Below are 5,410 nucleotides of genomic sequence, written 5' to 3' on the forward strand. Positions count from 1 at the left end.
CATTCACCGTTCCCCAGTTTTTCGTCAAACAACTTTTTTCTGGTCTTGGAAAAATCAGTTCTACAACATATCAAAAATTTTTTTTCCTCCAGAGCCTGACTTTAATCGATCTTATCTCTTCTTTCATTGCTTCTACTTCTGCATTCTTCGATTCATTAGTTACTTCGTTAACTTGCACCTTTGTCTTTGGCTGGTTCTCTTGAAGAAAAATTCCAATGCCTCCTCTCGCATGTCCTGAAATGATTTGTCTTTACATGACATTTCTATCCTTCTTAATTCCATCTGTACCCACTACTCTCTTGCACCACGTGTAAACCTCTCCTTTAGAGTGTTGTCTCTCAGTTGTTCCAACGCATTTCTTTCACCGTCACTACCAGCTACCTTTAACATTCGCTGATAAAGCCTCATTAACACTCGGCTGTAATCACCTAGTGATTCCTCTGGGAGCTGGTCTCTACTGTGAAAAATTGCACTTAGCGACTGTACTGTATTGACGGAAGCAAATCTTGCTTCGAGTTTCTCTACTATCTTCGAATAGTCTTTCTTTACATCGTCACCGAAGCACAATATTTCATCTTTTGCATCACTGCCTAAGTGTGCCATTAACGAATTTGGTTTCGCTTCACCTGAGAGATTATAATGCTCTGCATAGTTGTTGAAGTCATCTAACCATTCTTTAAGCGTTGACTCACCAGCCGCTGCAGGTCGCCCTTTAAACTTGCTAAGCCGCACAGGAGGTGGACCACGTTGTGTTGTTAGTCCTTGCAACGCTGCTGTAAGAGCTTGAATGACATCGTTTACTTCGGCCATGTTGCCGTGTGTGGTTTACAAAGGGAGATAAAAATATACGGACATATGCAATAACATCAATCGAATAAATAAAATATAATACGTATACTAAAAAGATATATCTATGTTTATAGCCTCTGCATTCAAGGGTCTGGTACTCGTCAATCCGGAACACTTCGTAGCACTCGTTGCTCGTTCGAAACTCGTTGACTTCAAAGCTGCTGTTGAACCATCCCACCGCTGCCACCAGTTTGTCGTGGGCACAAAAGACGTCAAAGGATGAGCTAAGACAAAGTATGCTTTCTGGGCGTTTATTCAACAGAAACTTCATATAATGGCAAATACAAAACAAAACAAAAAACCCTGTAATGCTCTGATCTCGTTGGTAATGTGTCAATAGAACCTCGATAAGCACATGTTCTCAATGTAAACAACCAGTTATCAGTTAACAAAGATCATTCTATTCAGATCGCAAAATTCTTAAGTTTCTTGTGTATCTGTACGGTGCATTTCTCAGTACGTCTTGACTCAATCAATGCAAACGATCCACTGACTCCTTGGTCTCAATTTACACCAATCGCTACTAATTAGCCTAATCACAAGGGCGGTAAAACATAGATCCCTACACAAAATAAAATAGTGCACAATAAAAAAATAGTTAATAAAATAATTCACTTCTCGACATTACTTACTTCCTGTCACTGCTTGGTATTTTTGTTTTTAGTTTTTTCAATTTACTTGATCTTGAGAATGGTTCCATGATGGACCCGAAACGTCGATCTTTCTTGTCATTAAATTTTGTTTTGAAATTATATAGTAAGCGTCTCTTAATTCGAAATTTATATAGCCGGAGTTAGTTTCGACGTAGGCAAACCTAGCTAAAATGTATACATTCTCCATCAAAAGGCTTTTCCTATGAATGGAATGACCTGTTCTAAGCAGGGGCGGCTCTTGGATATAATTTATGGGGTGGGGGCTAAGTTGTCCAGAGACAGACATCACTACCATACTTCAGTGGGAGCTCGACGTACCCAACAACATCAATAGGTTTTCCATTCGCTCCTACAATCGGTAGGTATATACCCTCTGGAGACTTCCCTCCAAGTCTTGGTTTAAGATGTTGTGTCTCATAAATTTCATTCGGGATCAGCGACGTTTCAGCTCCTGTATCTAAAATACAGCCTATATCGACTCCAAGTAGGTTGATTGTAGCTGATGGACTACTTGCGATTAACTTTTGCATTTCGCTACTTCCGTCACTTATTACACTTTCTACTGCAATTGTGTCCTTTGCCGGCCTCCTGTTGCTGCCTTGACTCTTTGCAAGAGCTGGACACTCCCTCTTGATATGTCCAAGTTCTTTACAGTTTAAGCATCTAACTCTACTCTTGCAATCTCTATTATGGTGCCCTTTCTCCAAGCATTTATAGCAAGTCAGACTTTCGCTTTTATCGTGCGGGGAAATCCACTCAAGCCGTTTATCCACAACAGTTTGTAGAGGGCGTTCTGTCGTCGAGCGGAACGCTTTTTCTGTCTGAGTGGACTCTGTTATATACTTTTGTACCAGGGTTGCTATTTGGCCTTTTTGACGGCCAGATTTGAGGAATCTGGCCGTATAAAAATTTGCCTGGCCGTAGCATTTGGAAAGTCACGGCCAAACTATATTTGGCCGAATTTGGCCGAATTTTTGAAAAGTTTACATTTTTTTCAATATAGGTCTAATATAACGTAGACTTGTTTTGGATATTTAGTTTTTGTTAGCTTAAATTTTATATTTGATTCTAATCGTGTACCTTTGTTTGTACTTGCACTAAATGCACTTAATCTATATTCCCCGATTCAGCCGATTTGACGTAAGAGAGTTTATTTAAAAGATAACAGTTACATTTAATAATTTAAATGGTTCGGATGAAATATAAGCTTTGTTTAAGCTTTATGAAGACAGTTCATTGTTTGTACCATATTGTGTGTCTTTGTATATTCCATCTTACTATTGGAGGTTCTATCTCTTTTGAATTTCTTTTGAATATAAATTAAATACAGTACTTTAATTAATTTATTATTGCCCACTTGAATTGTATAGCCATAGGTGTCGCAGTGTTCTTTATGTAGAGCGCCATATATAAATGCTCGATTTGATCATTCGGGTCCGATGGCACCTCCAATTTCAAGCAAGTCTTGCAGAGACTTCTTCAAAGACACTCCTTAGTTAGGTTGCATATGAGAATGAAGAAGATAATTCTGATACTATAGCAACATTGATTTATTGCTTAAAGTACTGCGACAATAACATTCAGCGGCGAATTTCGAAAGTTTAGATAAAAAGTGTTTATTGACATTTTCATAGGTTTGTTTTAACGCCAGTGTTACTTAACTATATAACTTAATTCATTCTAATTAAAGAGAGCCACGGATTTGCCAATAACAGGCCCTTAAAATTGTTGCTATAGATCGACTACAATGTACATTAATATTTAATGCATTTAAATCAAATTTAGATCAATCTTAATATTGTGAATTTCCTCTAAGATGGTGTTATCGCGATCGGCCCCACTTTCGCCCCCCCCCCCCCTTCCTCCCCTTTTTCGGCCCCGGCATTCCCCTTTCGGACATCTCTGGATTTGCCCCTGAATTGACCTGCATGCCAGCAACTAAAGAACATAGGCTATTTATCTTTAACATTGTTCTGTGTATATCATTTGAATTTCTTCAATTTCAAAGGAATGAGCGCTGATCATTTTCGTATAATTTTTGTAGTATTTCAAATGAATGTACCCACTGTTGTCTTCTAATAGGATTAAAATCTGGCCGAATTTTGGCCGATATCGAAAAAAAGTTTGGCCGAATTTGGCCGTGAGATGGCGTGTGTTTGGCCGTGAAGCCTGTCGACTATCTGGCAACCCTGCTTTGTACGTACGTACACAGTCATCACACTCAACACTAGTGAAGCGATAATATGACCCTTGTTGTTTACTAAATTTAAGTTTAATAAAAAGGTGAGTCTATAATTGTTGGTGTTTTAAGGTAGACGCATGGCTATATGTTGTCTGTTTAAGTGCATTACTATTGTTTCTGTTTTTCTCCATAATTGGACATGATTCTTCCAAGCTGATTGAGCTCACTTTTTTTATGACCGGTGCCCCCTAAAAGCCGGTATAGGCTAGGAAGGATAGCCTAGGAACCTAGGCTTCTACCTACCTGTACGGAATATGACCGGTTGAGCCGCCGGCGATTTTTTTTCCCGTACGAAACATTTGCATGAAACTCCACTCGGGCCGTCTCGGATTGATTCGACTCGAGTTTGATATACGAACAAGAGCAGGCACTTTGCAATGTCGTGACGCTCGAGTATTCTATTACCTTTACTGTACTGTTCTTTATTTACCTACGACAGGTCTGTAACTAACTGTGAGCTTCTTGTAGGTTGTTGTAGGTTCCAAGGCCTAACACAACAGTCACGCTTCGCATGCATTGACTGAAATTTTGAACAAAATTTAAAACATGAAATTAAAATGGGACAGTGAGTAAAAAAATATTAGATATAATAATAAATTAAATATATCACTTTGGCATTAATGAACTTGGCCTAAATAAAAAATAACCATAATATTAATAACAATAATATAAAAAATAGGCCTAATAATAATTATAAATAACCATATATAATTTCGCCATTAATTAACTTAGCCTAAGCCTTGTAATCAAAAAGCAGCTACAGTATACTATATTAGGCCTATAATCCAAACTCCCTGCCTTAATTTTTAGTAATTCTAGGCGGAAGCACGTCAACTCGGCCCCAAGTCAACTCGGCCCCAGTCATCTCGGCCCCAGTCATCTCGGCCCCAAGTCAACACGGCCCCATGTCAACTCGGCTCCATGTCAACCAACCCCAAGTCAACTTGGCCCCAATTTTATATTGTTATTTATTATAAGTTATTCTATATACCTCTGTATAATTTTTATTAATATCATTTTAATATTATTTTTATTAATGCAGTTTTAATTATTGTAAGTGCATGTAAATGAAACGAAATAACAGCGGCAACGATTTAAAAACACAGTAAATTGTGGCTGAGTTGACATGGGGCCGAGTTAACATTGGGACTAGTTGACTTGGGGCCGAGTTGACTCGAATTCGTCATGGCATAGGTTAAACAATTATCCAAAACCGCGGCCAACTAAAAAATAAAAATGTTCACAGTATGTAACTCAAATTCAAATAGGGCTTAACACTTTTTATTATTCGTGCAGCGAAATCAAATAATACATGTCGTTTTAAACGACCCCCCATTATATTAGAATGGCAATGTGTTTTTTTTTTTTTCAAAATCTGACAGCGAGCAGCAATTCTGTATCTCAGAAGTTTTGTAGACGTTAATCGTTGGTTGATGACCTTTTGACCTTCAGAATTGCGATTTTCGAGTCGAGACAACCCGAGTGGAGTTTCATGTAAATGTTTTGTACGGAAAAAAAAATCGCGAGCCGCCGGTCATTTCTATGGAACGCCAAGCTCGTCTCTCAGTGAATGTAGTGTGTTAATTGCGGCGTATTTCGATTAACTTATTCGTTCTTGGTACTGTTGTTTGGGATGTATTTCAGTTTATTTACTCATTTCAATTTA

General features: G+C 38.2%; 1 protein-coding gene across 1 annotated transcript in view; it reads left to right on the forward strand.

Annotated features, from left to right (window-relative positions):
* Positions 1-3,679: 3,679 nt before the first annotated feature.
* The window catches only part of LOC117112827 (methylthioribose-1-phosphate isomerase-like), a 12,858-nt gene continuing 11,127 nt past the window's right edge, over positions 3,680-5,410 (forward strand). Inside the window, exon 1 of the mRNA XM_033256011.1 lies at positions 3,680-3,785. The gene's annotated coding sequence lies outside the window, so the exon portion shown is untranslated. The remainder of the gene's footprint in view (positions 3,786-5,410) is intronic.

The sequence above is a fragment of the Anneissia japonica genome, unplaced genomic scaffold, assembly GCF_011630105.1.
Source record: "Anneissia japonica isolate Jap-2015-1 unplaced genomic scaffold, ASM1163010v1 scaffold172582_len1462937_cov174, whole genome shotgun sequence".
NCBI lineage: Eukaryota > Metazoa > Echinodermata > Crinoidea > Comatulida > Comatulidae > Anneissia > Anneissia japonica.